General features: G+C 46.8%; 31 non-coding genes across 31 annotated transcripts; 22 read left to right on the top strand and 9 right to left on the bottom strand.

Annotated features, from left to right (window-relative positions):
* Nucleotides 1-781: 781 nt before the first annotated feature.
* Nucleotides 782-869, top strand: trnay-gua (transfer RNA tyrosine (anticodon GUA)). Its single transcript is given in 2 exon segments — nt 782-818; nt 834-869. It is a non-coding gene; the product is annotated as a tRNA-Tyr (tRNA).
* Nucleotides 870-974: 105 nt separating this feature from the next.
* Nucleotides 975-1,046, bottom strand: trnae-cuc (transfer RNA glutamic acid (anticodon CUC)). Its single transcript has one exon. It is a non-coding gene; the product is annotated as a tRNA-Glu (tRNA).
* A 250-nt stretch (nt 1,047-1,296) lies between these two features.
* Nucleotides 1,297-1,369, top strand: trnah-aug (transfer RNA histidin (anticodon AUG)). Its single transcript has one exon. It is a non-coding gene; the product is annotated as a tRNA-His (tRNA).
* Nucleotides 1,370-2,780: 1,411 nt separating this feature from the next.
* On the top strand, nt 2,781-2,868 carry trnay-gua (transfer RNA tyrosine (anticodon GUA)). The gene is given in 2 exon segments: nt 2,781-2,817; nt 2,833-2,868. It is a non-coding gene; the product is annotated as a tRNA-Tyr (tRNA).
* A 1,918-nt stretch (nt 2,869-4,786) lies between these two features.
* trnay-gua (transfer RNA tyrosine (anticodon GUA)) lies at nt 4,787-4,874 on the top strand. The gene is given in 2 exon segments: nt 4,787-4,823; nt 4,839-4,874. It is a non-coding gene; the product is annotated as a tRNA-Tyr (tRNA).
* A 106-nt stretch (nt 4,875-4,980) lies between these two features.
* trnae-cuc (transfer RNA glutamic acid (anticodon CUC)) lies at nt 4,981-5,052 on the bottom strand. The gene has a single exon. It is a non-coding gene; the product is annotated as a tRNA-Glu (tRNA).
* A 226-nt stretch (nt 5,053-5,278) lies between these two features.
* trnah-aug (transfer RNA histidin (anticodon AUG)) lies at nt 5,279-5,351 on the top strand. Its single transcript has one exon. It is a non-coding gene; the product is annotated as a tRNA-His (tRNA).
* A 1,412-nt stretch (nt 5,352-6,763) lies between these two features.
* Nucleotides 6,764-6,851, top strand: trnay-gua (transfer RNA tyrosine (anticodon GUA)). Its single transcript is given in 2 exon segments — nt 6,764-6,800; nt 6,816-6,851. It is a non-coding gene; the product is annotated as a tRNA-Tyr (tRNA).
* A 1,643-nt stretch (nt 6,852-8,494) lies between these two features.
* On the top strand, nt 8,495-8,566 carry trnae-uuc (transfer RNA glutamic acid (anticodon UUC)). Its single transcript has one exon. It is a non-coding gene; the product is annotated as a tRNA-Glu (tRNA).
* A 2,084-nt stretch (nt 8,567-10,650) lies between these two features.
* Nucleotides 10,651-10,738, top strand: trnay-gua (transfer RNA tyrosine (anticodon GUA)). The gene is given in 2 exon segments: nt 10,651-10,687; nt 10,703-10,738. It is a non-coding gene; the product is annotated as a tRNA-Tyr (tRNA).
* Nucleotides 10,739-10,843: 105 nt separating this feature from the next.
* trnae-cuc (transfer RNA glutamic acid (anticodon CUC)) lies at nt 10,844-10,915 on the bottom strand. The gene has a single exon. It is a non-coding gene; the product is annotated as a tRNA-Glu (tRNA).
* Nucleotides 10,916-11,157: 242 nt separating this feature from the next.
* trnah-aug (transfer RNA histidin (anticodon AUG)) lies at nt 11,158-11,230 on the top strand. Its single transcript has one exon. It is a non-coding gene; the product is annotated as a tRNA-His (tRNA).
* A 1,491-nt stretch (nt 11,231-12,721) lies between these two features.
* Nucleotides 12,722-12,809, top strand: trnay-gua (transfer RNA tyrosine (anticodon GUA)). The gene is given in 2 exon segments: nt 12,722-12,758; nt 12,774-12,809. It is a non-coding gene; the product is annotated as a tRNA-Tyr (tRNA).
* A 105-nt stretch (nt 12,810-12,914) lies between these two features.
* trnae-cuc (transfer RNA glutamic acid (anticodon CUC)) lies at nt 12,915-12,986 on the bottom strand. Its single transcript has one exon. It is a non-coding gene; the product is annotated as a tRNA-Glu (tRNA).
* Nucleotides 12,987-13,212: 226 nt separating this feature from the next.
* trnah-aug (transfer RNA histidin (anticodon AUG)) lies at nt 13,213-13,285 on the top strand. The gene has a single exon. It is a non-coding gene; the product is annotated as a tRNA-His (tRNA).
* A 1,410-nt stretch (nt 13,286-14,695) lies between these two features.
* trnay-gua (transfer RNA tyrosine (anticodon GUA)) lies at nt 14,696-14,783 on the top strand. Its single transcript is given in 2 exon segments — nt 14,696-14,732; nt 14,748-14,783. It is a non-coding gene; the product is annotated as a tRNA-Tyr (tRNA).
* Nucleotides 14,784-14,888: 105 nt separating this feature from the next.
* Nucleotides 14,889-14,960, bottom strand: trnae-cuc (transfer RNA glutamic acid (anticodon CUC)). The gene has a single exon. It is a non-coding gene; the product is annotated as a tRNA-Glu (tRNA).
* Nucleotides 14,961-16,728: 1,768 nt separating this feature from the next.
* On the bottom strand, nt 16,729-16,800 carry trnae-cuc (transfer RNA glutamic acid (anticodon CUC)). Its single transcript has one exon. It is a non-coding gene; the product is annotated as a tRNA-Glu (tRNA).
* Nucleotides 16,801-18,299: 1,499 nt separating this feature from the next.
* Nucleotides 18,300-18,371, top strand: trnae-uuc (transfer RNA glutamic acid (anticodon UUC)). The gene has a single exon. It is a non-coding gene; the product is annotated as a tRNA-Glu (tRNA).
* Nucleotides 18,372-18,495: 124 nt separating this feature from the next.
* Nucleotides 18,496-18,583, top strand: trnay-gua (transfer RNA tyrosine (anticodon GUA)). Its single transcript is given in 2 exon segments — nt 18,496-18,532; nt 18,548-18,583. It is a non-coding gene; the product is annotated as a tRNA-Tyr (tRNA).
* Nucleotides 18,584-18,688: 105 nt separating this feature from the next.
* trnae-cuc (transfer RNA glutamic acid (anticodon CUC)) lies at nt 18,689-18,760 on the bottom strand. Its single transcript has one exon. It is a non-coding gene; the product is annotated as a tRNA-Glu (tRNA).
* A 1,467-nt stretch (nt 18,761-20,227) lies between these two features.
* On the top strand, nt 20,228-20,299 carry trnae-uuc (transfer RNA glutamic acid (anticodon UUC)). The gene has a single exon. It is a non-coding gene; the product is annotated as a tRNA-Glu (tRNA).
* Nucleotides 20,300-20,502: 203 nt separating this feature from the next.
* On the top strand, nt 20,503-20,590 carry trnay-gua (transfer RNA tyrosine (anticodon GUA)). Its single transcript is given in 2 exon segments — nt 20,503-20,539; nt 20,555-20,590. It is a non-coding gene; the product is annotated as a tRNA-Tyr (tRNA).
* A 105-nt stretch (nt 20,591-20,695) lies between these two features.
* Nucleotides 20,696-20,767, bottom strand: trnae-cuc (transfer RNA glutamic acid (anticodon CUC)). The gene has a single exon. It is a non-coding gene; the product is annotated as a tRNA-Glu (tRNA).
* A 194-nt stretch (nt 20,768-20,961) lies between these two features.
* On the top strand, nt 20,962-21,034 carry trnar-acg (transfer RNA arginine (anticodon ACG)). Its single transcript has one exon. It is a non-coding gene; the product is annotated as a tRNA-Arg (tRNA).
* Nucleotides 21,035-22,359: 1,325 nt separating this feature from the next.
* On the top strand, nt 22,360-22,447 carry trnay-gua (transfer RNA tyrosine (anticodon GUA)). The gene is given in 2 exon segments: nt 22,360-22,396; nt 22,412-22,447. It is a non-coding gene; the product is annotated as a tRNA-Tyr (tRNA).
* A 105-nt stretch (nt 22,448-22,552) lies between these two features.
* On the bottom strand, nt 22,553-22,624 carry trnae-cuc (transfer RNA glutamic acid (anticodon CUC)). The gene has a single exon. It is a non-coding gene; the product is annotated as a tRNA-Glu (tRNA).
* A 194-nt stretch (nt 22,625-22,818) lies between these two features.
* On the top strand, nt 22,819-22,891 carry trnar-acg (transfer RNA arginine (anticodon ACG)). Its single transcript has one exon. It is a non-coding gene; the product is annotated as a tRNA-Arg (tRNA).
* Nucleotides 22,892-24,382: 1,491 nt separating this feature from the next.
* On the top strand, nt 24,383-24,470 carry trnay-gua (transfer RNA tyrosine (anticodon GUA)). Its single transcript is given in 2 exon segments — nt 24,383-24,419; nt 24,435-24,470. It is a non-coding gene; the product is annotated as a tRNA-Tyr (tRNA).
* Nucleotides 24,471-24,857: 387 nt separating this feature from the next.
* On the top strand, nt 24,858-24,930 carry trnar-acg (transfer RNA arginine (anticodon ACG)). Its single transcript has one exon. It is a non-coding gene; the product is annotated as a tRNA-Arg (tRNA).
* Nucleotides 24,931-26,254: 1,324 nt separating this feature from the next.
* Nucleotides 26,255-26,342, top strand: trnay-gua (transfer RNA tyrosine (anticodon GUA)). Its single transcript is given in 2 exon segments — nt 26,255-26,291; nt 26,307-26,342. It is a non-coding gene; the product is annotated as a tRNA-Tyr (tRNA).
* Nucleotides 26,343-27,264: the final 922 nt, after the last annotated feature.

Here is a 27,264-nt window from a genome sequence, read left to right as displayed (position 1 = left end):
CAAAAGCAACAGGCCACTACAAAACCCTGCGCCCACACTGGCCACATTTATGGAAAGTGGCCCACAAGCTTGTGGCCAGTTAAAGCTGGCCAGTTCCCATATGGTCTAGCAGTTAGGATTCCTGGTTTTCTCGTACGCAGCCAGGGGTTGACTCCAGTTTTTCCTCTAGATAAAGGTTGCCGTGTGTGTTTTCAAATGGATGACACGAGTATTTTCACTTGGACAAGAGCTTAATTACCAGTTTGAGGAATCAATTCTGCAATCACAGGAATCTGCCCAAATACACTGAACCCCCGGGTTGAGTGAAAAAACAGATTCCCTGAATGCATACAACACTATATAATTCAGAAAACCGTCCTTTTGCATAATTCTTGTTTTGCCAAATTATTATCACATTGTTACAGTCACAGAACTAAAGCAACAGGCCACTACAAGGTCCTGCGCCCACGCTGACCACATGTATGGAAAGTGCGCCAGAAGCCCATGGCCAGTTTAAAGTGTCCAAATCCCATATGGTCTAGCGGTTAGGATTCCTGGTTTTCACCCAGGCAGCCCGGGTTCAACTCCCGGTATGGGAATGCATGCTCCTTTTTGCTTCCCTCCTCAAAAATCCAGCAAATCTTCCTGCACCAGAAGTGACTTTTTGGCCAGCAGTAGAGCTACAGAACCCTGATATATTGAGGTTCTGATCCAGCAAATCTTCCTGCACCAGAAGTGACTTTTTGGCCAGCAGTAGAGCTACAGAACCCTGATATGTCGAGGTTCTGACTAGCCCTTAGCCCCTTCGATAGCTCAGCTGGTAGAGCGGAGGACTGTAGGTTGGAGTGTTGGCCATCCTTAGGTCGCTGGTTCAACTCCGGCTCGAAGGAGGTGTTTTTTTCATGTTCCCACCAATGTTTTGGCTTGGAGATGGCTTTCTCACAGCTGTCAGCAGAGCTTGAATTCGCAGTCCACAATTGGAAGGCAAAAGAGCTTTCCCTGACCGGGAATCGAACCCGGGCCGCGGCGGTGAGAGCGCCGAATCCTAACCACTAGACCACCAGGGAGGGATGGTGGGCTGGAGGGCTCGTGGGCTGGAGGGCTCGTGGGCTGGTGGGCAGGAGGGCTGGAGGGCTCGTGGCCTGGTGGGCTGGAGGGCTGGTGGGCTGGTGGGCTGGAGGGCTGGTGGGCTGGTGGGCTGGAGGGCTGGTAGTCTGTTCTCCTGATAACAAGGTGAGAATGAGCAGACATCAATGCTTGCCACCGTCACATCGAAAACCAACAAGTCTGTAACAATCGGGGCTCTTTACTATTGGTGGGCCAGTGGCGCAATGGATAACGCGTCTGACTATGGATCAGAAGATTCTAGGTTCGACTCCTGGCTGGCTCGCTCTGTGCTTGTTTTTCTCCGGCTTATTTTGTTGTTGTGTTTTTTTTCTCCAAAGTCCAAAAGAAAAGGCAACTCTCTAGGCATTCTTCTATTTTTTCCAAAAAAGGCACATTCTGCACACCCATTCCGATGTCTAGGGGAGACACGGACATGCTTTGGTATTGCCATTCGTCTCACAAAATGCAGGCTGGTGGGCCAGTTGATTCTAGAAAGAACAATTTCATCGCTACTCTGTAACCGCTTTACTACTTTGAAGGGTGCAATGCCATGTGGTTTTGATGTCACAGGCTTGCCATTTTGAAGCCTTATCACTAATTGCCACCTGGACATTGAGAATAATTTGTAATCTGCATTAAACTGAACGAGCGAATAATCAGCATATTAAAAATTGGTCTCACTTTCATTATTAACCTCACAACATGTCAGTTTTGAACCTTGACAGACCGACAATAGGCAGTTTTTCCTCTAGATAACGGTTGCCATGTGTGTTTTCAGATGCATGACAAAAGTATTTTCACCTGGACAAGACCTTAATTACCAGTTCGAGGTATAAATTCAGCAATCACAGGATTCTGGCCAAAAAACTGAACCATGTGTGAGTCAACAAACATGTCCCTTGAATGCATGCAACACTATATATTTCAGTAAACCGTCCCTTCGGATGATTCTTGTATTGCCAAATTATTATCACATTGTTACAGTCACACACCAAAAGCAACAGGCCACTACAAAACCCTGCGCCCACACTGGCCACATTTATGGAAAGTGGCCCACAAGCTTGTGGCCAGTTAAAGCTGGCCAGTTCCCATATGGTCTAGCAGTTAGGATTCCTGGTTTTCTTGTACGCAGCCAGGGGTTGACTCCAGTTTTTCCTCTAGATAAAGGTTGCTGTGTGTGTTTTCAAATGGATGACACGAGTATTTTCACTTGGACAAGAGCTTAATTACCAGTTTGAGGAATCAATTCTGCAATCACAGGAATCTGCCCAAATACACTGAACCCCCGGGTTGAGTGAAAAAACAGATTCCCTGAATGCATACAACACTATATAATTCAGAAAACCGTCCTTTTGGATAATTCTTGTTTTGCCAAATTATTATCACATTGTTACAGTCACAGAACTAAAGCAACAGGCCACTACAAGGTCCTGCGCCCACGCTGACCACATGTATGGAAAGTGCGCCAGAAGCCCATGGCCAGTTTAAAGTGTCCAGATCCCATATGGTCTAGCGGTTAGGATTCCTGGTTTTCACCCAGGCGGCCTGGGTTCAACTCCCGGTATGGGAATGCATGCTCCTTTTTGCTTCCCTCCTCAAAAATCCAGCAAATCTTCCTGCACCAGAAGTGACTTTTTGGCCAGCAGTAGAGCTACAGAACCCTGATATGTCGAGGTTCTGACTAGCCCTTAGCCCCTTCGATAGCTCAGCTGGTAGAGCGGAGGACTGTAGGTTGGAGTGTTGGTCATCCTTAGGTCGCTGGTTCAACTCCAGCTCGAAGGAGGTGTTTTTTTCATGTTCCCACCAATGTTTTGGCTTGGAGCTGGCTTTCTCACAGCTGTCAGCAGAGCTTGAATTCGCAGTCCACAATTGGAAGGCAAAAGAGCTTTCCCTGACCTGGAATCGAACACGGGCCGCGGCGGTGAGAGCGCCGAATCCTAACCACTAGACCACCAGGGAGGGATGGTGGGCTGGAGGGCTCGTGGGCTGCTGGGCTGGTGGGCTGGAGGGCTGGAGGGCTGGAGGGCTGGTAGTCTGTTCTCCTGATAACAAGGTGAGAATGAGCAGACATCAATGCTTGCCACCGTCACATCGAAAACCAACAAGTCTGTAACAATCGGGGGTCTTTACTTTTGGTGGGCCAGTGGCGCAATGGATAACGCATCTGACTACGGATCAGAAGATTCTAGGTTCGACTCCTGGCTGGCTCGCTCTGTGCATGTTTTTCTCCGGCTTATTTTGTTGTTGTGTTTTTTTTCTCCAAAGTCCAAAAGAAAAGGCAACTCTCTAGGCATTCTTCTATTTTTTCCAAAAAAGGCACATTCTGCACACCCATTCCGATGTCTAGGGGAGACACGGACATGCTTTGGTATTGCCATTCGTCTCACAAAATGCAGGCTGGTGGGCCAGTTGATTCTAGAATGAACAATTTCATCGCTACTCTGTAACCGCTTTACTACTTTGAAGGGTGCAATGCCATGTGGTTTTGATGTCACAGGCTTGCCATTTTGAAGCCTTATCACTAATTGCCACCTGGACATTGAGAATAATTTGTAATCTGCATTAAACTGAACGAGCGAATAATCAGCATATTAAAAATTGGTCTCACTTTCATTATTAACCTCACAACATGTCAGTTTTGTACCTTGACAGACCGACGATAGGCAGTTTTTCCTCTAGATAACGGTTGCCATGTGTGTTTTCAGATGCATGACACAAGTATTTTCACCTGGACAATACCTTAATTACCAGTTCGAGGTATAAATTCAGCAATCACAGGATTCTGGCCAAAAAACTGAACCATGTGTGAGTCAACAAACATGTCCCTTGAATGCATGCAACACTATATATTTCAGTAAACCGTCCCTTCGGATGATTCTTGTATTGCCAAATTATTATCACATTGTTACAGTCACACACCAAAAGCAACAGGCCACTACAAAACCCTGCGCCCACACTGGCCACATTTATGGAAAGTGGCCCACAAGCTTGTGGCCAGTTAAAGCTGGCCAGTTCCCATATGGTCTAGCAGTTAGGATTCCTGGTTTTCTCGTACGCAGCCAGGGGTTGACTCCAGTTTTTCCTCTAGATAAAGGTTGCCGTGTGTGTTTTCAAATGGATGACACGAGTATTTTCACTTGGACAAGAGCTTAATTACCAGTTTGAGGAATCAATTCTGCAATCACAGGAATCTGCCCAAATACACTGAACCCCCGGGTTGAGTGAAAAAACAGATTCCCTGAATGCATACAACACTATATAATTCAGAAAACCGTCCTTTTGCATAATTCTTGTTTTGCCAAATTATTATCACATTGTTACAGTCACAGAACTAAAGCAACAGGCCACTACAAGGTCCTGCGCCCACGCTGACCACATGTATGGAAAGTGCGCCAGAAGCCCATGGCCAGTTTAAAGTGTCCAAATCCCATATGGTCTAGCGGTTAGGATTCCTGGTTTTCACCCAGGCAGCCCGGGTTCAACTCCCGGTATGGGAATGCATGCTCCTTTTTGCTTCCCTCCTCAAAAATCCAGCAAATCTTCCTGCACCAGAAGTGACTTTTTGGCCAGCAGTAGAGCTACAGAACCCTGATATATTGAGGTTCTGATCCAGCAAATCTTCCTGCACCAGAAGTGACTTTTTGGCCAGCAGTAGAGCTACAGAACCCTGATATGTCGAGGTTCTGACTAGCCCTTAGCCCCTTCGATAGCTCAGCTGGTAGAGCGGAGGACTGTAGGTTGGAGTGTTGGCCATCCTTAGGTCGCTGGTTCAACTCCGGCTCGAAGGAGGTGTTTTTTTCACTGTTCCCACCAATGTTTTGGCTTGGAGATGGCTTTCTCACAGCTGTCAGCAGAGCTTGAATTCGCAGTCCACAATTGGAAGGCAAAAGAGCTTTCCCTGACCGGGAATCGAACCCGGGCCGCGGCGGTGAGAGCGCCGAATCCTAACCACTAGACCACCAGGGAGGGATGGTGGGCTGGAGGGCTCGTGGGCTGGAGGGCTCGTGGGCTGGTGGGCAGGAGGGCTGGAGGGCTCGTGGCCTGGTGGGCTGGAGGGCTGGTGGGCTGGTGGGCTGGAGGGCTGGTAGTCTGTTCTCCTGATAACAAGGTGAGAATGAGCAGACATCAATGCTTGCCACCGTCACATCGAAAACCAACAAGTCTGTAACAATCGGGGCTCTTTACTATTGGTGGGCCAGTGGCGCAATGGATAACGCGTCTGACTATGGATCAGAAGATTCTAGGTTTGACTCCTGGCTGGCTCGCTCTGTGCTTGTTTTTCTCCGGCTTATTTTGTTGTTGTGTTTTTTTTCTCCAAAGTCCAAAAGAAAAGGCAACTCTCTAGGCATTCTTCTATTTTTTCCAAAAAAAGGCACATTCTGCACACCCATTCCGATGTCTAGGGGAGACACGGACATGCTTTGGTATTGCCATTCGTCTCACAAAATGCAGGCTGGTGGGCCAGTTGATTCTAGAAAGAACAATTTCATCGCTACTCTGTAACCGCTTTACTACTTTGAAGGGTGCAATGCCATGTGGTTTTGATGTCACAGGCTTGCCATTTTGAAGCCTTATCACTAATTGCCACCTGGACATTGAGAATAATTTGTAATCTGCATTAAACTGAACGAGCGAATAATCAGCATATTAAAAATTGGTCTCACTTTCATTATTAACCTCACAACATGTCAGTTTTGAACCTTGACAGACCGACAATAGGCAGTTTTTCCTCTAGATAACGGTTGCCATGTGTGTTTTCAGATGCATGACAAAAGTATTTTCACCTGGACAAGACCTTAATTACCAGTTCGAGGTATAAATTCAGCAATCACAGGATTCTGGCCAAAAAACTGAACCATGTGTGAGTCAACAAACATGTCCCTTGAATGCATGCAACACTATATATTTCAGTAAACCGTCCCTTCGGATGATTCTTGTATTGCCAAATTATTATCACATTGTTACAGTCACACACCAAAAGCAACAGGCCACTACAAAACCCTGCGCCCACACTGGCCACATTTATGGAAAGTGGCCCACAAGCTTGTGGCCAGTTAAAGCTGGCCAGTTCCCATATGGTCTAGCAGTTAGGATTCCTGGTTTTCTTGTACGCAGCCAGGGGTTGACTCCAGTTTTTCCTCTAGATAAAGGTTGCTGTGTGTGTTTTCAAATGGATGACACGAGTATTTTCACTTGGACAAGAGCTTAATTACCAGTTTGAGGAATCAATTCTGCAATCACAGGAATCTGCCCAAATACACTGAACCCCCGGGTTGAGTGAAAAAACAGATTCCCTGAATGCATACAACACTATATAATTCAGAAAACCGTCCTTTTGGATAATTCTTGTTTTGCCAAATTATTATCACATTGTTACAGTCACAGAACTAAAGCAACAGGCCACTACAAGGTCCTGCGCCCACGCTGACCACATGTATGGAAAGTGCGCCAGAAGCCCATGGCCAGTTTAAAGTGTCCAGATCCCATATGGTCTAGCGGTTAGGATTCCTGGTTTTCACCCAGGCGGCCTGGGTTCAACTCCCGGTATGGGAATGCATGCTCCTTTTTGCTTCCCTCCTCAAAAATCCAGCAAATCTTCCTGCACCAGAAGTGACTTTTTGGCCAGCAGTAGAGCTACAGAACCCTGATATGTCGAGGTTCTGACTAGCCCTTAGCCCCTTCGATAGCTCAGCTGGTAGAGCGGAGGACTGTAGGTTGGAGTGTTGGTCATCCTTAGGTCGCTGGTTCAACTCCAGCTCGAAGGAGGTGTTTTTTTCATGTTCCCACCAATGTTTTGGCTTGGAGCTGGCTTTCTCACAGCTGTCAGCAGAGCTTGAATTCGCAGTCCACAATTGGAAGGCAAAAGAGCTTTCCCTGACCGGGAATCGAACACGGGCCGCGGCGGTGAGAGCGCCGAATCCTAACCACTAGACCACCAGGGAGGGATGGTGGGCTGGAGGGCTCGTGGGCTGCTGGGCTGGTGGGCTGGAGGGCTGGAGGGCTGGAGGGCTGGTAGTCTGTTCTCCTGATAACAAGGTGAGAATGAGCAGACATCAATGCTTGCCACCGTCACATCGAAAACCAACAAGTCTGTAACAATCGGGGGTCTTTACTTTTGGTGGGCCAGTGGCACAATGGATAACGTATCTGACTACGGATCAGAAGATTCTAGGTTCGACTCCTGGCTGGCTCGCTCTGTGCTTGTTTTTCTCCGGCTTATTTTGTTGTTGTGTTTTTTTCTATAAAGTCCAAAAGAAAAGGCAACTCTCTAGGCATTCTTCTATTTTTTCCAAAAAAAGGCACATTCTGCACACCCATTCCGATGTCTAGGGGAGACACGGACATGCTTTGGTATTGCCATTCGTCTCACAAAATGCAGGCTGGTGGGCCAGTTGATTCTAGAATGAACAATTTCATCGCTACTCTGTAACCGCTTTACTACTTTGAAGGGTGCAATGCCATGTGGTTTTGATGTCACAGGCTTGCCATTTTGAAGCCTTATCACTAATTGCCACCTGGACATTGAGAATAATTTGTAATCTGCATTAAACTGAACGAGCGAATAATCAGCATATTAAAAATTGGTCTCACTTTCATTATTAACCTCACAACATGTCAGTTTTGTACCTTGACAGACCGACGATAGGCAGTTTTTCCTCTAGATAACGGTTGCCATGTGTGTTTTCAGATGCATGACACAAGTATTTTCACCTGGACAAGACCTTAATTACCAGTTCGAGGTATAAATTCAGCAATCACAGGATTCTGGCCAAAAAACTGAACCATGTGTGAGTCAACAAACATGTCCCTTGAATGCATGCAACACTATATATTTCAGTAAACCGTCCCTTCGGATGATTCTTGTATTGCCAAATTATTATCACATTGTTACAGTCACACACCAAAAGCAACAGGCCACTACAAAACCCTGCGCCCACACTGGCCACATTTATGGAAAGTGGCCCACAAGCTTGTGGCCAGTTAAAGCTGGCCAGTTCCCATATGGTCTAGCAGTTAGGATTCCTGGTTTTCTCGTACGCAGCCAGGGGTTGACTCCAGTTTTTCCTCTAGATAAAGGTTGCCGTGTGTGTTTTCAAATGGATGACACGAGTATTTTCACTTGGACAAGAGCTTAATTACCAGTTTGAGGAATCAATTCTGCAATCACAGGAATCTGCCCAAATACACTGAACCCCCGGGTTGAGTGAAAAAACAGATTCCCTGAATGCATACAACACTATATAATTCAGAAAACCGTCCTTTTGCATAATTCTTGTTTTGCCAAATTATTATCACATTGTTACAGTCACAGAACTAAAGCAACAGGCCACTACAAGGTCCTGCGCCCACGCTGACCACATGTATGGAAAGTGCGCCAGAAGCCCATGGCCAGTTTAAAGTGTCCAAATCCCATATGGTCTAGCGGTTAGGATTCCTGGTTTTCACCCAGGCGGCCCGGGTTCAACTCCCGGTATGGGAATGCATGCTCCTTTTTGCTTCCCTCCTCAAAAATCCAGCAAATCTTCCTGCACCAGAAGTGACTTTTTGGCCAGCAGTAGAGCTACAGAACCCTGATATGTCGAGGTTCTGACTAGCCCTTAGCCCCTTCGATAGCTCAGCTGGTAGAGCGGAGGACTGTAGGTTGGAGTGTTGGCCATCCTTAGGTCGCTGGATCAACTCCGGCTCGAAGGAGGTGTTTTTTTCATGTTCCCACCAATGTTTTGGCTTGGAGCTGGCTTTCTCACAGCTGTCAGCAGAGCTTGAATTCGCAGTCCACAATTGGAAGGCAAAAGAGCTTTCCCTGACCGGGAATCGAACCCGGGCCGCGGCTGTGAGAGCGCCGACTCCTAACCACTAGACCACAAGGGAGGGATGGTGGGCTGGAGGGCTCGTGGGCTGGAGGGCTCGTGGGCTGGTGGGCAGGAGGGCTGGAGGGCTCGTGGGCTGGTGGGCTGGTGGGCTGGAGGGCTAGTAGTCTGTTCTCCTGATAACAAGGTGAGAATGAGTAGACATCAATGCTTGCCACCGTCACATCGAAAACCAACAAGTCTGTAACAATCGGGGGTCTTTACTAATGGTGGGCCAGTGGCGCAATGGATAACGTGTCTGACTACGGATCAGAAGATTCTAGGTTCGACTCCTGGCTGGCTCGCTATGTGCTTGTTTTTCTCCGGCTTATTTTGTTGTTGTGTTTTTTTTCTCCAAAGTCAAAAAGAAAAGGCAACTGTCTAGGCATTCTTCTATTTTTTCCAAAAAAAGGCACATTCTGCACACCCATTCCGATGTCTAGGGGAGACACGGACATGCTTTGGTATTGCCATTCATCTCACAAAATGCTGGCTGGTGGGCCAGTTGATTCTAGAATGAACAATTTCATCGCTACTCTGTAACCGCTTTACTACTTTGAAGGGTGCAATGCCATGTGGTTTTGATGTCACAGGCTTGCCATTTTGAAGCCTTATCACTAATTGCCACCTGGACATTGAGAATAATTTGTAATCTGCATTAAACTGAACGAGCGAATAATCAGCATATTAAAAATTGGTCTCACTTTCATTATTAACCTCACAACATGTCAGTTTTGTACCTTGACAGACCGACGATAGGCAGTTTTTCCTCTAGATAACGGTTGCCATGTGTGTTTTCAGATGCATGACACAAGTATTTTCACCTGGACAAGACCTTAATTACCAGTTCGAGGTATAAATTCAGCAATCACAGGATTCTGGCCAAAAAACTGAACCATGTGTGAGTCAACAAACATGTCCCTTGAATGCATGCAACACTATATATTTCAGTAAACCGTCCCTTCGGATGATTCTTGTATTGCCAAATTATTATCACATTGTTACAGTCACACACCAAAAGCAACAGGCCACTACAAAACCCTGCGCCCACACTGGCCACATTTATGGAAAGTGGCCCACAAGCTTGTGGCCAGTTAAAGCTGGCCAGTTCCCATATGGTCTAGCAGTTAGGATTCCTGGTTTTCTCGTACGCAGCCAGGGGTTGACTCCAGTTTTTCCTCTAGATAAAGGTTGCCGTGTGTGTTTTCAAATGGATGACACGAGTCTTTTCACTTGGACAAGAGCTTAATTACCAGTTTGAGGAATCAATTCTGCAATCACAGGAATCTGCCCAAATACACTGAACCCCCGGGTTGAGTGAAAAAACAGATTCCCTGAATGCATACAACACTATATAATTCAGAAAACCGTCCTTTTGGATAATTCTTGTTTTGCCAAATTATTATCATATTGTTACAGTCACAGAACTAAAGCAACAGGCCACTACAAGGTCCTGCGCCCACGCTGACCACATGTATGGAAAGTGCCCCAGAAGCCCATGGCCAGTTTAAAGTGTCCAGATCCCATATGGTCTAGCGGTTAGGATTCCTGGTTTTCACCCAGGCGGCCCGGGTTCAACTCCCGGTATCGGAATGCAGGCTCCTTTTTGCTTCCCTCCTCAAAAATCCAGCAAATCTTCCTGCACCAGAAGTGACTTTTTGGCCAGCAGTAGAGCTACAGAACCCTGATATGTCGAGGTTCTGACTAGCCCTTAGCCCCTTCGATAGCTCAGCTGGTAGAGCGGAGGACTGTAGGTTGGAGTGTTGGCCATCCTTAGGTCGCTGGTTCAACTCCGGCTCGAAGGAGGTGTTTTTTTCATGTTCCCACCAATGTTTTGGCTTGGAGCTGGCTTTCTCACAGCTGTCAGCAGAGCTTGAATTCGCAGTCCACAATTGGAAGGCAAAAGAGCTTTCCCTGACCGGGAATCGAACCCGGGCCGCGGCGGTGAGAGCGCCGAATCCTAACCACTAGACCACCAGGGAGGGATGGTGGGCTGGAGGGCTCGTGGGCTGGAGGGCTCGTGGGCTGGTGGGCAGGAGGGCTGGAGGGCTCGTGGCCTGGTGGGCTGGAGGGCTGGTGGGCTGGTGGGCTGGTGGGCTGGTGGGCTGGAGGGCTGGTAGTCTGTTCTCCTGATAACAAGGTGAGAATGAGCAGACATCAATGCTTGCCACCGTCACATCGAAAACCAACAAGTCTGTAACAATCGGGGCTCTTTACTATTGGTGGGCCAGTGGCGCAATGGATAACGCGTCTGACTATGGATCAGAAGATTCTAGGTTCGACTCCTGGCTGGCTCGCTCTGTGCTTGTTTTTCTCCGGCTTATTTTGTTGTTGTGTTTTTTTTCTATAAAGTCCAAAAGAAAAGGCAACTCTCTAGGCATTCTTCTATTTTTTCCAAAAAAAGGCACATTCTGCACACCCATTCCGATGTCTAGGGGAGACACGGACATGCTTTGGTATTGCCATTCGTCTCACAAAATGCAGGCTGGTGGGCCAGTTGATTCTAGAATGAACAATTTCATCGCTACTCTGTAACCGCTTTACTACTTTGAAGGGTGCAATGCCATGTGGTTTTGATGTCACAGGCTTGCCATTTTGAAGCCTTATCACTAATTGCCACCTGGACATTGAGAATAATTTGTAATCTGCATTAAACTGAACGAGCGAATAATCAGCATATTAAAAATTGGTCTCACTTTCATTATTAACCTCACAACATGTCAGTTTTGTACCTTGACAGACCGACGATAGGCAGTTTTTCCTCTAGATAACGGTTGCCATGTGTGTTTTCAGATGCATGACACAAGTATTTTAACCTGGACAAGACCTTAATTACCAGTTCGAGGTATAAATTCAGCAATCACAGGATTCTGGCCAAAAAACTGAACCATGTGTGAGTCAACAAACATGTCCCTTGAATGCATGCAACACTATATATTTCAGTAAACCGTCCCTTCGGATGATTCTTGTATTGCCAAATTATTATCACATTGTTACAGTCACACACCAAAAGCAACAGGCCACTACAAAACCCTGCGCCCACACTGGCCACATTTATGGAAAGTGGCCCACAAGCTTGTGGCCAGTTAAAGCTGGCCAGTTCCCATATGGTCTAGCAGTTAGGATTCCTGGTTTTCTCGTACGCAGCCAGGGGTTGACTCCAGTTTTTCCTCTAGATAAAGGTTGCCGTGTGTGTTTTCAAATGGATGACACGAGTATTTTCACTTGGACAAGAGCTTAATTACCAGTTTGAGGAATCAATTCTGCAATCACAGGAATCTGCCCAAATACACTGAACCCCCGGGTTGAGTGAAAAAACAGATTCCCTGAATGCATACAACACTATATAATTCAGAAAACCGTCCTTTTGCATAATTCTTGTTTTGCCAAATTATTATCACATTGTTACAGTCACAGAACTAAAGCAACAGGCCACTACAAGGTCCTGCGCCCACGCTGACCACATGTATGGAAAGTGCGCCAGAAGCCCATGGCCAGTTTAAAGTGTCCAAATCCCATATGGTCTAGCGGTTAGGATTCCTGGTTTTCACCCAGGCAGCCCGGGTTCAACTCCCGGTATGGGAATGCATGCTCCTTTTTGCTTCCCTCCTCAAAAATCCAGCAAATCTTCCTGCACCAGAAGTGACTTTTTGGCCAGCAGTAGAGCTACAGAACCCTGATATATTGAGGTTCTGATCCAGCAAATCTTCCTGCACCAGAAGTGACTTTTTGGCCAGCAGTAGAGCTACAGAACCCTGATATGTCGAGGTTCTGACTAGCCCTTAGCCCCTTCGATAGCTCAGCTGGTAGAGCGGAGGACTGTAGGTTGGAGTGTTGGCCATCCTTAGGTCGCTGGTTCAACTCCGGCTCGAAGGAGGTGTTTTTTTCATGTTCCCACCAATGTTTTGGCTTGGAGATGGCTTTCTCACAGCTGTCAGCAGAGCTTGAATTCGCAGTCCACAATTGGAAGGCAAAAGAGCTTTCCCTGACCGGGAATCGAACCCGGGCCGCGGCGGTGAGAGCGCCGAATCCTAACCACTAGACCACCAGGGAGGGATGGTGGGCTGGAGGGCTCGTGGGCTGGAGGGCTCGTGGGCTGGTGGGCAGGAGGGCTGGAGGGCTCGTGGCCTGGTGGGCTGGAGGGCTGGTGGGCTGGTGGGCTGGAGGGCTGGTAGTCTGTTCTCCTGATAACAAGGTGAGAATGAGCAGACATCAATGCTTGCCACCGTCACATCGAAAACCAACAAGTCTGTAACAATCGGGGCTCTTTACTATTGGTGGGCCAGTGGCGCAATGGATAACGCGTCTGACTATGGATCAGAAGATTCTAGGTTCGACTCCTGGCTGGCTCGCTCTGTGCTTGTTTTTCTCCGGCTTATTTTGTTGTTGTGTTTTTTTTCTCCAAAGTCCAAAAGAAAAGGCAACTCTCTAGGCATTCTTCTATTTTTTCCAAAAAAAGGCACATTCTGCACACCCATTCCGATGTCTAGGGGAGACACGGACATGCTTTGGTATTGCCATTCGTCTCACAAAATGCAGGCTGGTGGGCCAGTTGATTCTAGAAAGAACAATTTCATCGCTACTCTGTAACCGCTTTACTACTTTGAAGGGTGCAATGCCATGTGGTTTTGATGTCACAGGCTTGCCATTTTGAAGCCTTATCACTAATTGCCACCTGGACATTGAGAATAATTTGTAATCTGCATTAAACTGAACGAGCGAATAATCAGCATATTAAAAATTGGTCTCACTTTCATTATTAACCTCACAACATGTCAGTTTTGAACCTTGACAGACCGACAATAGGCAGTTTTTCCTCTAGATAACGGTTGCCATGTGTGTTTTCAGATGCATGACAAAAGTATTTTCACCTGGACAAGACCTTAATTACCAGTTCGAGGTATAAATTCAGCAATCACAGGATTCTGGCCAAAAAACTGAACCATGTGTGAGTCAACAAACATGTCCCTTGAATGCATGCAACACTATATATTTCAGTAAACCGTCCCTTCGGATGATTCTTGTATTGCCAAATTATTATCACATTGTTACAGTCACACACCAAAAGCAACAGGCCACTACAAAACCCTGCGCCCACACTGGCCACATTTATGGAAAGTGGCCCACAAGCTTGTGGCCAGTTAAAGCTGGCCAGTTCCCATATGGTCTAGCAGTTAGGATTCCTGGTTTTCTTGTACGCAGCCAGGGGTTGACTCCAGTTTCCTCTAGATAAAGGTTGCTGTGTGTGTTTTCAAATGGATGACACGAGTATTTTCACTTGGACAAGAGCTTAATTACCAGTTTGAGGAATCAATTCTGCAATCACAGGAATCTGCCCAAATACACTGAACCCCCGGGTTGAGTGAAAAAACAGATTCCCTGAATGCATACAACACTATATAATTCAGAAAACCGTCCTTTTGGATAATTCTTGTTTTGCCAAATTATTATCACATTGTTACAGTCACAGAACTAAAGCAACAGGCCACTACAAGGTCCTGCGCCCACGCTGACCACATGTATGGAAAGTGCGCCAGAAGCCCATGGCCAGTTTAAAGTGTCCAGATCCCATATGGTCTAGCGGTTAGGATTCCTGGTTTTCACCCAGGCGGCCTGGGTTCAACTCCCGGTATGGGAATGCATGCTCCTTTTTGCTTCCCTCCTCAAAAATCCAGCAAATCTTCCTGCACCAGAAGTGACTTTTTGGCCAGCAGTAGAGCTACAGAACCCTGATATGTCGAGGTTCTGACTAGCCCTTAGCCCCTTCGATAGCTCAGCTGGTAGAGCGGAGGACTGTAGGTTGGAGTGTTGGTCATCCTTAGGTCGCTGGTTCAACTCCAGCTCGAAGGAGGTGTTTTTTTCATGTTCCCACCAATGTTTTGGCTTGGAGCTGGCTTTCTCACAGCTGTCAGCAGAGCTTGAATTCGCAGTCCACAATTGGAAGGCAAAAGAGCTTTCCCTGACCGGGAATCGAACCCGGGCCGCGGCGGTGAGAGCGCCGAATCCTAACCACTAGACCACCAGGGAGGGATGGTGGGCTGGAGGGCTCGTGGGCTGCTGGGCTGGTGGGCTGGAGGGCTGGAGGGCTGGAGGGCTGGTAGTCTGTTCTCCTGATAACAAGGTGAGAATGAGCAGACATCAATGCTTGCCACCGTCACATCGAAAACCAACAAGTCTGTAACAATCGGGGGTCTTTACTTTTGGTGGGCCAGTGGCACAATGGATAACGTATCTGACTACGGATCAGAAGATTCTAGGTTCGACTCCTGGCTGGCTCGCTCTGTGCTTGTTTTTCTCCGGCTTATTTTGTTGTTGTGTTTTTTTTCTATAAAGTCCAAAAGAAAAGGCAACTCTCTAGGCATTCTTCTATTTTTTCCAAAAAAAGGCACATTCTGCACACCCATTCCGATGTCTAGGGGAGACACGGACATGCTTTGGTATTGCCATTCGTCTCACAAAATGCAGGCTGGTGGGCCAGTTGATTCTAGAATGAACAATTTCATCGCTACTCTGTAACCGCTTTACTACTTTGAAGGGTGCAATGCCATGTGGTTTTGATGTCACAGGCTTGCCATTTTGAAGCCTTATCACTAATTGCCACCTGGACATTGAGAATAATTTGTAATCTGCATTAAACTGAACGAGCGAATAATCAGCATATTAAAAATTGGTCTCACTTTCATTATTAACCTCACAACATGTCAGTTTTGTACCTTGACAGACCGACGATAGGCAGTTTTTCCTCTAGATAACGGTTGCCATGTGTGTTTTCAGATGCATGACACAAGTATTTTCACCTGGACAAGACCTTAATTACCAGTTCGAGGTATAAATTCAGCAATCACAGGATTCTGGCCAAAAAACTGAACCATGTGTGAGTCAACAAACATGTCCCTTGAATGCATGCAACACTATATATTTCAGTAAACCGTCCCTTCGGATGATTCTTGTATTGCCAAATTATTATCACATTGTTACAGTCACACACCAAAAGCAACAGGCCACTACAAAACCCTGCGCCCACACTGGCCACATTTATGGAAAGTGGCCCACAAGCTTGTGGCCAGTTAAAGCTGGCCAGTTCCCATATGGTCTAGCAGTTAGGATTCCTGGTTTTCTTGTAAGCAGCCAGGGGTTGACTCCAGTTTTTCCTCTAGATAAAGGTTGCCGTGTGTGTTTTCAAATGGATGACACGAGTATTTTCACTTGGACAAGAGCTTAATTACCAGTTTGAGGAATCAATTCTGCAATCACAGGAATCTGCCCAAATACACTGAACCCCCGGGTTGAGTGAAAAAACAGATTCCCTGAATGCATACAACACTATATAATTCAGAAAACCGTCCTTTTGGATAATTCTTGTTTTGCCAAATTATTATCACATTGTTACAGTCACAGAACTAAAGCAACAGGCCACTACAAGGTCCTGCGCCCACGCTGACCACATGTATGGAAAGTGCGCCAGAAGCCCATGGCCAGTTTAAAGTGTCCAGATCCCATATGGTCTAGCGGTTAGGATTCCTGGTTTTTTTTTTTTGACTTTTTGGCCAGCAGTAGAGCTACAGAACCCTGATATGTCGAGGTTCTGACTAGCCCTTAGACCCTTCGATAGCTCAGCTGGTAGAGTGGAGGACTGTAGGTTGGAGTGTTGGCCATCCTTAGGTCGCTGGTTCAACTCCGGCTCGAAGGAGGTGTTTTTTTCATGTTCCCACCAATGTTTTGGCTTGGAGCTGGCTTTCTCACAGCTGTCAGCAGAGCTTGAATTCGCAGTCCACAATTGGAAGGCAAAAGAGCTTTCCCTGACCGGGAATCGAACCCGGGCCGCGGCGGTGAGAGCGCCGAATCCTAACCACTAGACCACCAGGGATGGATGGTGGGCTGGAGGGCTGGTGGGCTGGAGGGCTGGTGGGCTGGTGGGCAGGAGGGCTGGAGGGCTCGTGGGCTGGTGGGCTGGTGGGCTGGAGGGCTAGTAGTCTGTTCTCCTGATAACAAGGTGAGAATGAGCAGACATCAATGCTTGCCACCGTCACATCGAAAACCAACAAGTCTGTAACAATCGGGGGTCTTTACTAGTGGTGGGCCAGTGGCGCAATGGATAACGTGTCTGACTACGGATCAGAAGATTCTAGGTTCGACTCCTGGCTGGCTCGCTCTGTGCTTGTTTTTCTCCGGCTTATTTTGTTGTTGTGTTTTTTTTCTCCAAAGTCCAAAACAAAAGGCAACTGTCTAGGCATTCTTCTATTTTTTCCAAAAAAAGGCACATTCTGCACACCCATTCCGATGTCTAGGGGAGACACGGACATGCTTTGGTATTGCCATTCATCTCACAAAATGCTGGCTGGTGGGCCAGTTGATTCTAGAATGAACAATTTCATCGCTACTCTGTAACCGCTTTACTACTTTGAAGGGTGCAATGCCATGTGGTTTTGATGTCACAGGCTTGCCATTTTGAAGCCTTATCACTAATTGCCACCTGGACATTGAGAATAATTTGTAATCTGCATTAAACTGAACGAGCGAATAATCAGCATATTAAAAATTGGTCTCACTTTCATTATTAACCTCACAACATGTCAGTTTTGTACCTTGACAGACCGACGATAGGCAGTTTTTCCTCTAGATAACGGTTGCCATGTGTGTTTTCAGATGCATGACACAAGTATTTTCACCTGGACAAGACCTTAATTACCAGTTCGAGGTATAAATTCAGCAATCACAGGATTCTGGCCAAAAAACTGAACCATGTGTGAGTCAACAAACATGTCCCTTGAATGCATGCAACACTATATATTTCAGTAAACCGTCCCTTCGGATGATTCTTGTATTGCCAAATTATTATCACATTGTTACAGTCACACACCAAAAGCAACAGGCCACTACAAAACCCTGCGCCCACACTGGCCACATTTATGGAAAGTGGCCCACAAGCTTGTGGCCAGTTAAAGCTGGCCAGTTCCCATATGGTCTAGCAGTTAGGATTCCTGGTTTTCTCGTACGCAGCCAGGGGTTGACTCCAGTTTTTCCTCTAGATAAAGGTTGCCGTGTGTGTTTTCAAATGGATGACACGAGTATTTTCACTTGGACAAGAGCTTAATTACCAGTTTGAGGAATCAATTCTGCAATCACAGGAATCTGCCCAAATACACTGAACCCCCGGGTTGAGTGAAAAAACAGATTCCCTGAATGCATACAACACTATATAATTCAGAAAACCGTCCTTTTGGATAATTCTTGTTTTGCCAAATTATTATCATATTGTTACAGTCACAGAACTAAAGCAACAGGCCACTACAAGGTCCTGCGCCCACGCTGACCACATGTATGGAAAGTGCCCCAGAAGCCCATGGCCAGTTTAAAGTGTCCAGATCCCATATGGTCTAGCGGTTAGGATTCCTGGTTTTCACCCAGGCGGCCCGGGTTCAACTCCCGGTATGGGAATGCATGCTCCTTTTTGCTTCCCTCCTCAAAAATCCAGCAAATCTTCCTGCACCAGAAGTGACTTTTTGGCCAGCAGTAGAGCTACAGAACCCTGATATGTCGAGGTTCTGACTAGCCCTTAGCCCCTTCGATAGCTCAGCTGGTAGAGCGGAGGACTGTAGGTTGGAGTGTTGGCCATCCTTAGGTCGCTGGTTCAACTCCGGCTCGAAGGAGGTGTTTTTTTCATGTTCCCACCAATGTTTTGGCTTGGAGCTGGCTTTCTCACAGCTGTCAGCAGAGCTTGAATTCGCAGTCCACAATTGGAAGGCAAAAGAGCTTTCCCTGACCGGGAATCGAACCCGGGCCGCGGCGGTGAGAGCGCCGAATCCTAACCACTAGACCACCAGGGAGGGATGGTGGGCTGGAGGGCTCGTGGGCTGCTGGGCTGGTGGGATGGAGGGCTGGAGGGCTGGAGGGCTGGTAGTCTGTTCTCCTGATAACAAGGTGAGAATGAGCAGACATCAATGCTTGCCACCGTCACATCGAAAACCAACAAGTCTGTAACAATCGGGGGTCTTTACTTTTGGTGGGCCAGTGGCGCAATGGATAACGCATCTGACTACGGATCAGAAGATTCTAGGTTCGACTCCTGGCTGGCTCGCTCTGTGCTTGTTTTTCTCCGGCTTATTTTGTTGTTGTGTTTTTTTTCTCCAAAGTCCAAAAGAAAAGGCAACTCTCTAGGCATTCTTCTATTTTTTCCAAAAAAAGGCACATTCTGCACACCCATTCCGATGTCTAGGGGAGACACGGACATGCTTTGGTATTGCCATTCGTCTCACAAAATGCAGGCTGGTGGGCCAGTTGATTCTAGAATGAACAATTTCATCGCTACTCTGTAACCGCTTTACTACTTTGAAGGGTGCAATGCCATGTGGTTTTGATGTCACAGGCTTGCCATTTTGAAGCCTTATCACTAATTGCCACCTGGACATTGAGAATAATTTGTAATCTGCATTAAACTGAACGAGCGAATAATCAGCATATTAAAAATTGGTCTCACTTTCATTATTAACCTCACAACATGTCAGTTTTGTACCTTGACAGACCGACGATAGGCAGTTTTTCCTCTAGATAACGGTTGCCATGTGTGTTTTCAGATGCATGACACAAGTATTTTCACCTGGACAAGACCTTAATTACCAGTTCGAGGTATAAATTCAGCAATCACAGGATTCTGGCCAAAAAACTGAACCATGTGTGAGTCAACAAACATGTCCCTTGAATGCATGCAACACTATATATTTCAGTAAACCGTCCCTTCGGATGATTCTTGTATTGCCAAATTATTATCACATTGTTACAGTCACACACCAAAAGCAACAGGCCACTACAAAACCCTGCGCCCACACTGGCCACATTTATGGAAAGTGGCCCACAAGCTTGTGGCCAGTTAAAGCTGGCCAGTTCCCATATGGTCTAGCAGTTAGGATTCCTGGTTTTCTCGTACGCAGCCAGGGGTTGACTCCAGTTTTTCCTCTAGATAAAGGTTGCCGTGTGTGTTTTCAAATGGATGACACGAGTATTTTCACTTGGACAAGAGCTTAATTACCAGTTTGAGGAATCAATTCTGCAATCACAGGAATCTGCCCAAATACACTGAACCCCCGGGTTGAGTGAAAAAACAGATTCCCTGAATGCATACAACACTATATAATTCAGAAAACCGTCCTTTTGCATAATTCTTGTTTTGCCAAATTATTATCACATTGTTACAGTCACAGAACTAAAGCAACAGGCCACTACAAGGTCCTGCGCCCACGCTGACCACATGTATGGAAAGTGCGCCAGAAGCCCATGGCCAGTTTAAAGTGTCCAAATCCCATATGGTCTAGCGGTTAGGATTCCTGGTTTTCACCCAGGCGGCCCGGGTTCAACTCCCGGTATGGGAATGCATGCTCCTTTTTGCTTCCCTCCTCAAAAATCCAGCAAATCTTCCTGCACCAGAAGTGACTTTTTGGCCAGCAGTAGAGCTACAGAACCCTGATATATTGAGGTTCTGATCCAGCAAATCTTCCTGCACCAGAAGTGACTTTTTGGCCAGCAGTAGAGCTACAGAACCCTGATATGTCGAGGTTCTGACTAGCCCTTAGCCCCTTCGATAGCTCAGCTGGTAGAGCGGAGGACTGTAGGTTGGAGTGTTGGCCATCCTTAGGTCGCTGGTTCAACTCCGGCTCGAAGGAGGTGTTTTTTTCATGTTCCCACCAATGTTTTGGCTTGGAGATGGCTTTCTCACAGCTGTCAGCAGAGCTTGAATTCGCAGTCCACAATTGGAAGGCAAAAGAGCTTTCCCTGACCGGGAATCGAACCCGGGCCGCGGCGGTGAGAGCGCCGAATCCTAACCACTAGACCACCAGGGAGGGATGGTGGGCTGGAGGGCTCATGGGCTGGTGGGCAGGAGGGCTGGAGGGCTCGTGGGCTGGTGGGCTGGTGGGCTGGAGGGCTGGTAGTCTGTTCTCCTGATAACAAGGTGAGAATGAGCAGACATCAATGCTTGCCACTGTCACATCGAAAACCAACAAGTCTGTAACAATCGGGGGTCTTTACTAATGGTGGGCCAGTGGCGCAATGGATAACGCGTCTGACTACGGATCAGAAGATTCTAGGTTCGACTCCTGGCTGGCTCGCTCTGTGCTTGTTTTTCTCTGGCTTATTTTGTTGTTGTGTTTTTTTTCTCCAAAGTCCAAAAGAAAAGGCAACTCTCTAGGCATTCTTCTATTTTTTCCAAAAAAAGGCACATTCTGCACACCCATTCCGATGTCTAGGGGAGACACGGACATGCTTTGGTATTGCCATTCGTCTCACAAAATGCAGGCTGGTGGGCCAGTTGATTCTAGAATGAACAATTTCATCGCTACTCTGTAACCGCTTTACTACTTTGAAGGGTGCAATGCCATGTGGTTTTGATGTCACAGGCTTGCCATTTTGAAGCCTTATCACTAATTGCCACCTGGACATTGAGAATAATTTGTAATCTGCATTAAACTGAACGAGCGAATAATCAGCATATTAAAAATTGGTCTCACTTTCATTATTAACCTCACAACATGTCAGTTTTGTACCTTGACAGACCGACGATAGGCAGTTTTTCCTCTAGATAACGGTTGCCATGTGTGTTTTCAGATGCATGACACAAGTATTTTCACCTGGACAAGACCTTAATTACCAGTTCGAGGTACAAATTCAGCAATCACAGGATTCTGGCCAAAAAACTGAACCATGTGTGAGTCAACAAACATGTCCCTTGAATGCATGCAACACTATATATTTCAGTAAACCGTCCCTTCGGATGATTCTTGTATTGCCAAATTATTATCACATTGTTACAGTCACACACCAAAAGCAACAGGCCACTACAAAACCCTGCGCCCACACTGGCCACATTTATGGAAAGTGGCCCACAAGCTTGTGGCCAGTTAAAGCTGGCCAGTTCCCATATGGTCTAGCAGTTAGGATTCCTGGTTTTCTCATACGCAGCCAGGGGTTGACTCCAGTTTTTCCTCTAGATAAAGGTTGCCGTGTGTGTTTTCAAATGGATGACACGAGTATTTTCACTTGGACAAGAGCTTAATTACCAGTTTGAGGAATCAATTCTGCAATCACAGGAATCTGCCCAAATACACTGAACCCCCGGGTTGAGTGAAAAAACAGATTCCCTGAATGCATACAACACTATATAATTCAGAAAACCGTCCTTTTGGATAATTCTTGTTTTGCCAAATTATTATCACATTGTTACAGTCACAGAACTAAAGCAACAGGCCACTTCAAGGTCCTGCGCCCACGCTGACCACATGTATGGAAAGTGCGCCAGAAGCCCACGGCCAGTTTAAAGTGTCCAGATCCCATATGGTCTAGCGGTTAGGATTCCTGGTTTTTTTTTTTTTGACTTTTTGGCCAGCAGTAGAGCTACAGAACCCTGATATGTCGAGGTTCTGACTAGCCCTTAGACCCTTCGATAGCTCAGCTGGTAGAGCGGAGGACTGTAGGTTGGAGTGTTGGCCATCCTTAGGTCGCTGGTTCAACTCCGGCTCGAAGGAGGTGTTTTTTTCATGTTCCCACTAATGTTTTGGCTTGGAGCTGGCTTTCTCACAGCTGTCAGCAGAGCTTGAATTCGCAGTCCACAATTGGAAGGCAAAAGAGCTTTCCCTGACCGGGAATCGAACCCGGGCCGCGGCGGTGAGAGCGCCGAATCCTAACCACTAGACCACCAGGGATGGATGGTGGGCTGGAGGGCTGGTGGGCTGGTGGGCAGGAGGGCTGGAGGGCTCGTGGGCTGGTGGGCTGGTGGGCTGGAGGGCTGGTAGTCTGTTCTCCTGATAACAAGGTGAGAATGAGCAGACATCAATGCTTGCCACCGTCACATCGAAAACCAACAAGTCTGTAACAATCGGGGGTCTTTACTAATGGTGGGCCAGTGGCGCAATGGATAACGCGTCTGACTACGGATCAGAAGATTCTAGGTTCGACTCCTGGCTGGCTCGCTCTGTGCTTGTTTTTCTCCGGCTTATTTTGTTGTTGTGTTTTTTTTCTCCAAAGTCCAAAAGAAAAGGCAACTCTCTAGGCATTCTTCTATTTTTTCCAAAAAAAGGCACATTCTGCACACCCATTCCGATGTCTAGGGGAGACACGGACATGCTTTGGTATTGCCATTCATCTCACAAAATGCTGGCTGGTGGGCCAGTTGATTCTAGAATGAACAATTTCATCGCTACTCTGTAACCGCTTTACTACTTTGAAGGGTGCAATGCCATGTGGTTTTGATGTCACAGGCTTGCCATTTTGAAGCCTTATCACTAATTGCCACCTGGACATTGAGAATAATTTGTAATCTGCATTAAACTGAACGAGCGAATAATCAGCATATTAAAAATTGGTCTCACTTTCATTATTAACCTCACAACATGTCAGTTTTGTACCTTGACAGACCGACGATAGGCAGTTTTTCCTCTAGATAACGGTTGCCATGTGTGTTTTCAGATGCATGACACAAGTATTTTCACCTGGACAAGACCTTAATTACCAGTTCGAGGTATAAATTCAGCAATCACAGGATTCTGGCCAAAAAACTGAACCATGTGTGAGTCAACAAACATGTCCCTTGAATGCATGCAACACTATATATTTCAGTAAACCGTCCCTTCGGATGATTCTTGTATTGCCAAATTATTATCACATTGTTACAGGCACACACCAAAAGCAACAGGCCACTACAAAACCCTGCGCCCACACTGGCCACATTTATGGAAAGTGGCCCACAAGCTTGTGGCCAGTTAAAGCTGGCCAGTTCCCATATGGTCTAGCAGTTAGGATTCCTGGTTTTCTCGTACGCAGCCAGGGGTTGACTCCAGTTTTTCCTCTAGATAAAGGTTGCCGTGTGTGTTTTCAAATGGATGACACGAGTATTTTCACTTGGACAAGAGCTTAATTACCAGTTTGAGGAATCAATTCTGCAATCACAGGAATCTGCCCAAATACACTGAACCCCCGGGTTGAGTGAAAAAACAGATTCCCTGAATGCATACAACACTATATAATTCAGAAAACCGTCATTTTGGATAATTCTTGTTTTGCCAAATTATTATCACATTGTTACAGTCACAGAACTAAAGCAACAGGCCACTACAAGGTCCTGCACCCACGCTGACCACATGTATGGAAAGTGCGCCAGAAGCCCATGGCCAGTTTAAAGTGTCCAGATCCCATATGGTCTAGCGGTTAGGATTCCTGGTTTTCACCCAGGCGGCCCGGGTTCAACTCCCGGTATAGGAATGCATGCTCCTTTTTGCTTCCCTCCTCAAAAATCCAGCAAATCTTCCTGCACCAGAAGTGACTTTTTGGCCAGCAGTAGAGCTACAGAACCCTGATATGTCGAGGTTCTGATCCAGCAAATCTTCCTGCACCAGAAGTGACTTTTTGGCCAGCAGTAGAGCTACAGAACCCTGATATGTCGAGGTTCTGACTAGCCCTTAGCCCCTTCGATAGCTCAGCTGGTAGAGCGGAGGACTGTAGGTTGGAGTGTTGGCCATCCTTAGGTCGCTGGTTCAACTCCGGCTCGAAGGAGGTGTTTTTTTCATGTTCCCACCAATGTTTTGGCTTGGAGATGGCTTTCTCACAGCTGTCAGCAGAGCTTGAATTCGCAGTCCACAATTGGAAGGCAAAAGAGCTTTCCCTGACCGGGAATCGAACCCGGGCCGCGGCGGTGAGAGCGCCGAATACTAACCACTAGACCACCAGGGAGGGATGGTGGGCTGGAGGGCTCGTGGGCTGGAGGGCTCGTGGGCTGGTGGGCAGGAGGGCTGGAGGGCTCGTGGGCTGGTGGGCTGGTGGGCTGGAGGGCTGGTAGTCTGTTCTCCTGATAAGAAGGTGAGAATGAGCAGACATCAATGCTTGCCACTGTCACATCGAAAACCAACAAGTCTGTAACAATCGGGGGTCTTTACTAATGGTGGGCCAGTGGCGCAATGGATAACGCGTCTGACTACGGATCAGAAGATTCTAGGTTCGACTCCTGGCTGGCTCGCTCTGTGCTTGTTTTTCTCCGGCTTATTTTGTTGTTGTGTTTTTTTTCTCCAAAGTCCAAAACAAAAGGCAACTCTCTAGGCATTCTTCTATTTTTTCCAAAAAAAGGCACATTCTGCACACCCATTCCGATGTCTAGGGGAGACACGGACATGCTTTGGTATTGCCATTCGTCTCACAAAATGCAGGCTGGTGGGCCAGTTGATTCTAGAATGAACAATTTCATCGCTACTCTGTAACCGCTTTACTACTTTGAAGGGTGCAATGCCATGTGGTTTTGATGTCACAGGCTTGCCATTTTGAAGCCTTATCACTAATTGCCACCTGGACATTGAGAATAATTTGTAATCTGCATTAAACTGAACGAGCGAATAATCAGCATATTAAAAATTGGTCTCACTTTCATTATTAACCTCACAACATGTCAGTTTTGTACCTTGACAGACCGACGATAGGCAGTTTTTCCTCTAGATAACGGTTGCCATGTGTGTTTTCAGATGCATGACACAAGTATTTTCACCTGGACAAGACCTTAATTACCAGTTCGAGGTACAAATTCAGCAATCACAGGATTCTGGCCAAAAAACTGAACCTTGTGTGAGTCAACAAACATGTCCCTTGAATGCATGCAACACTATATATTTCAGTAAACCGTCCCTTCGGATGATTCTTGTATTGCCAAATTATTATCACATTGTTACAGTCACACACCAAAAGCAACAGGCCACTACAAAACCCTGCGCCCACACTGGCCACATTTATGGAAAGTGGCCCACAAGCTTGTGGCCAGTTAAAGCTGGCCAGTTCCCATATGGTCTAGCAGTTAGGATTCCTGGTTTTCTTGTACGCAGCCAGGGGTTGACTCCAGTTTTTCCTCTAGATAAAGGTTGCCGTGTGTGTTTTCAAATGGATGACACGAGTATTTTCACTTGGACAAGAGCTTAATTACCAGTTTGAGGAATCAATTCTGCAATCACAGGAATCTGCCCAAATACACCGAACCCCCGGGTTGAGTGAAAAAACAGATTCCCTGAATGCATACAACACTATATAATTCAGAAAACCGTCCTTTTGGATAATTCTTGTTTTGCCAAATTATTATCACATTGTTACAGTCACAGAACTAAAGCAACAGGCCACTACAAGGTCCTGCGCCCACGCTGACCACATGTATGGAAAGTGCGCCAGAAGCCCATGGCCAGTTTAAAGTGTCCAGATCCCATATGGTCTAGCGGTTAGGATTCCTGGTTTTTTTTTTTTTACTTTTTGGCCAGCAGTAGAGCTACAGAACCCTGATATTTCGAGGTTCTGACTAGCCCTTAGCCCCTTCGATAGCTCAGCTGGTAGAGCGGAGGACTGTAGGTTGGAGTGTTGGCCATCCTTAGGTCGCTGGTTCAACTCCGGCTCGAAGGAGGTGTTTTTTTCATGTTCCCACCAATGTTTTGGCTTGGAGCTGGCTTTCTCACAGCTGTCAGCAGAGCTTGAATTCGCAGTCCACAATTGGAAGGCAAAAGAGCTTTCCCTGACCGGGAATCGAACCCGGGCCGCGGCGGTGAGAGCGCCGAATCCTAACCACTAGACCACCAGGGATGGATGGTGGGCTGGAGGGCTCGTGGGCTGGTGGGCAGGAGGGCTGGAGGGCTCGTGGGCTGGTGGGCTGCAGGGCTGGTAGTCTGTTCTCCTGATAACAAGGTGAGAATGAGCAGACATCAATGCTTGCCACCGTCACATCGAAAACCAACAAGTCTGTAACAATCGGGGGTCTTTACTAATGGTGGGCCAGTGGCGCAATGGATAACGCGTCTGACTACGGATCAGAAGATTCTAGGTTCGACTCCTGGCTGGCTTGCTCTGTGCTTGTTTTTCTCCGGCTTATTTTGTTGTTGTGTTTTTTTTCTCCAAAGTCCAAAAGAAAAGGCAACTCTCTAGGCATTCTTCTATTTTTTCCAAAAAAAGGCACATTCTGCACACCCATTCCGATGTCTAGGGGAGACACGGACATGCTTTGGTATTGCCATTCATCTCACAAAATGCTGGCTGGTGGGCCAGTTGATTCTAGAATGAACAATTTCATCGCTACTCTGTAGCCGCTTTACTACTTTGAAGGGTGCAATGCCATGTGGTTTTGATGTCACAGGCTTGCCATTTTGAAGCCTTATCACTAATTGCCGCCTGGACATTGAGAATAATTTGTAATCTGCATTAAACTGAACGAGCGAATAATCAGCATATTAAAAATTGGTCTCACTTTCATTATTAACCTCACAACATGTCAGTTTTGTACCTTGACAGACCGACGATAGGCAGTTTTTCCTCTAGATAACGGTTGCCATGT

This window comes from Carassius gibelio, chromosome A11 (assembly GCF_023724105.1).
Source record: "Carassius gibelio isolate Cgi1373 ecotype wild population from Czech Republic chromosome A11, carGib1.2-hapl.c, whole genome shotgun sequence".
NCBI lineage: Eukaryota > Metazoa > Chordata > Actinopteri > Cypriniformes > Cyprinidae > Carassius > Carassius gibelio.
Note: the sequence above shows the minus strand (reverse complement) of the source record. Positions and strands in the feature narration are given on the sequence as shown.